This window comes from Myotis nattereri (genome assembly GCF_964212035.1).
Source record: "Myotis nattereri genome assembly, chromosome: 12".
Taxonomy (NCBI): domain Eukaryota; kingdom Metazoa; phylum Chordata; class Mammalia; order Chiroptera; family Vespertilionidae; genus Myotis; species Myotis nattereri.
In genome coordinates, this window is record NC_138087.1 from 47,728,400 (window position 1) to 47,732,022 (window position 3,623).

The 3,623-nt window shown below is 48.9% G+C and overlaps 1 pseudogene across 1 annotated transcript; it reads left to right on the forward strand.

Moving 5' to 3' along the window:
• The first annotated feature begins 868 nt into the window (after positions 1–868).
• LOC308527721 (TCF3 fusion partner-like) lies at positions 869–1,719 on the forward strand (annotated as a pseudogene). Its single transcript has one exon. The product of its transcript is annotated as a TCF3 fusion partner-like (transcript).
• The last annotated feature ends 1,904 nt before the right edge of the window (positions 1,720–3,623 follow it).

Genomic DNA, 3,623 nt, shown 5'->3' on the forward strand with positions numbered 1-3,623 from the left:
CAACAGAAACTATTCCTCACATTCTATAGCTGAAAAGTTCAAGGTAATGGCACTGTCAGACTCAGTGTCTGGTGAGAGCCCGCTTCCTCATGGGTGGCACGCTCTCCTAGTGTCCCACAGGGGGCAAGGAACAAGGGAGCCTCTTAGGACTTTTTGATAAGGGCACTAATTCCATTTACAGCATAAGGGCTCAGTCCTCAGAACCTAACCTCCTCCCAAAATCCCCATCTCCCAGTATCATCACTTTGGAGTTAGAATTTCAATATATAAATCGGTAGGGACACAAACCATTACAATGCCGTTGCATTATTTTCAAGTGGAACAGTGATTAAAGTATCCTATCTAATAAAAGACAAAAAGGATAATTGACCGTACCTTTGCTACACTTCCCATTGGCTAATCAGGGCGATATGCAAATTAACTGCCAAGAAAGATGGCGGTTAACCACCAACTAAGATGGCGGTTAATTTGCATATGTAGGCGCAGGAGCAGTGAGCAAAGGTTGGCATGGCAAGTGAAGAGCAAAGAGGGAAGCCCGCCATGCCAGCCTCCGCCAAGGCCCCGGGGCCCCCAGAGAGTCTGCGGAGAGGACCGGCCTCCCAAGCGGAGAGTCTCCGTGGTCAAAGGGCATGGTGTCAGGACTGGAATAAAGACGGAGGCGACCCAGAAGCCTGGAGGCAGCCTTAGATCAGCAAGCAGGGCCTTTCAGCCAGGACTCCAGGGGTGGGGCGAGGGAGGTGAGCCAGAAATAGAGAACTACAACTCCCAGGAGGCTTAGTGGCCGGGGCCCCAGTGCCTGGCCATGGAATCAGATGGGGCGTGTCGTTTTGCGAGCCACTTTAACCTAAAGGTTTGCAAGGTTGGAAGTTCTGCGCCGGGAGCCGGGGAGAAATGGAGCTGGAGCAGGGAGAGGGGACCATGGCAGCCGTGGGCTTTGAGGAGTTCTCAGCACCTCCTGGCTCAGAGCTGGCGCTGCCTCTGCTGTTCGGTGGTCACATCCTGGAGAGCGAGCTTGAGACCGAAGTGGAGTTCCTGTCTAGGGGTCTGGGCAGCTCCAGCCTCCAGGAGTGAGACGAAGAGGAGGAGGCAGCCCGAGGCTGGCGGCGGCGCCAACGCGAACTCAATCGCAGGAAGTACCAGGCGCTGGGTCGGCGCTGCAGGGAGATTGAGCAGGTGAATGAGCTGGTCCTGAACAGGGTCCATCAGATACAGAGGATAACACAGAGACTCCAGCAGGAGCGGAGGTTCCTCATGAAGGTGCTGGACTCCTACGGCGACAACTACCGGGCCAGCCAGTTCACCATCTTACTGGAGGACGAGGGCAGCCAGGGCACAGATGCCCCCACCCCAGGCAATGCTGAGAATGAGTCTCTGGAGAAAGAGGGGCTGTCCCCGCCCAGGAGGATGCCAGCACCCACAGAAGTCAGCAACCCGGCCCCTGGCGAGGGGCCCAGCAGGTGGAAAAGGCAGCAAGTGCCACGGGAAGGGCGCCAGGCGGGAGTCCCGCTGACTCCAGAGCTGGCCCCCATGCAGATAAAGGTGGAGGAAGACTTTGGCTTCGAAACAAACGAGGCCCTGGTCTCAAGTTGGGTTTCTCGGGGGCCAGACAAGCTGCTGCCCTACCCCACCCTAGCCAGCCCCCCATTTGACGGACCCCGCAATAAACAGACCCCATGCTCTCCTCGGCAAAAAGAAAACAAAACAAAACAAAAAAACTAAGCCCTTCGCCTGCCGCGCCGGCCTCGGCCTTGTCCCTGGGACCCGCGCAGCGAGCGAAGAGCTAAGCCCCTCGCCCACCGCACTGGCCCTTCCCAGCGAAGAGCAAAGGCCTGGGTTCCGGGTGCCAGCGGCCAGGGGAATGGGCCGCTGAGGGCACAGGCCAGGCTGAGGAACCCACCCGAGTGCACAAATTTTTGTGCACTGGGCCTCTAGTTGGTGATAATGATAGTATATCACATTAAAATCGAGAAAAAAGGTTTAAGAATATGTATATTACATATATCTTATTAGTCATTTTCTATATAAAAGGTAAAATTATGTAGTTATGTATGCCTCCGATTATTTTTTATTATACTTTACTGGGGAACAGAACACAATCACATCAATATATGATTAGACTACACATGATAAGGGCAGGAGGAACATGTTTGGGGCTGGAAGGTACTTGCTCACACAAGTGGGACACAGAGGAAGAAAAACAATATTAGCACATTAGAAACCATTACAGAGAATGAGGAACTGCAGAGGCATTTTAAAACCGGTGCAGAACTTACCACTGAAGCCATATGGGAAAACAGTTGTGGATAAAAGCAAAATCAACAAGTTCTCAATTATATTTTTCACCAGTTATATTTTCACCACAAACATATTGTCTGCCTTACAACTGCTCTCTTCATTGCACTCAGCTCATTTTTCACAGCAGAGGTTTGACCCCCAAATGTATAAGATAAGGTTATGGCAAGACTTTTATCTATAGACTCAGAGGCCCAGTGCATGAAAATCATGCCTGGGTAAAGTCCCTAAGCCTGGCCGGTGATCAGGACCAATCAGGGCCTTCTGGCTGCCGGCTGGGCCTTCCTTTGTTCCGCACCACCCCTGGTGGTCAGAGCACGTCATAGAGAGCGATCAAACTCCTGGTCTTTCGGTCAAACTCCCAAAGGGACACTTTTATACATATAAAAGGCTAATACATATTAGCCTTTTATATATTGTATATAGATTCATCCTTTTAGATGTGGATAGATACAAATTCCTTTATGCAAGAATTTTTTTCTGAGAAAGAAAGCATTTCTTCAAGTGAAGGACTCATAATTTCAGAGCTCTACAGCCACTCAGAAGATCACTCCTTTGTAAATGAATTACCTGCCATGCTTTTATTGGCATTATCTGCCTCTATTTCCAACAGATTGGGAAAATGATAGACAAGTTAAAGCAGAGTTCTCCCCAACAATATTTAACTTTTTTCTACATACATTCAGGTTATTAGGAAAGAGAAAAATATGGACTCATATCTTCTGAGAAACCTAGTAATCTCATGGACAGCAAGACTTGACAGGCATAATAGTATGCTGTTCTTTGAAGTTCCACTTGGCAAAGTTTTGAGATTGGCAAATAGTTAATACAGGTCTACTTTCCTTTACTGAAACCTTGGAGCCAGATGTATCTGAGAATTTGGATAAATTTTCAGATGCAAAAAATTTTATGGCACATTTGCTGTATAATATGTAACTTCCCACAGATGGGTTTGAGATAGCATCCTATAATCAAACACATTAACATATCTGCCATAAAGTCACACTAAGTTATTATTAACTAGAGGCCCAGTATATGAAATTCATGCACAGGTATGGTCCTTAGGCCTGGCTGGCAATCAGTGCTGATCAGGTTCCTCACCTCCCCACCTCCTTCTTTCCTCGCTCCTTCAGCGCCCCACCACAGCCACTGGTCGCTTGCCATGTTACACACTGCCCCCTCGTAGTCAGCGCACGTCATAGCGAACGATCGAACTCCTAGTCTCCCAATAGAACTCCCGAGGGGGCAATTTGCATATTAGCCTTTTATTACATAAGATACACTCTTATTGACCTCTTGTGAACTCAAGACAGGTAATGGCTCCAAATTTT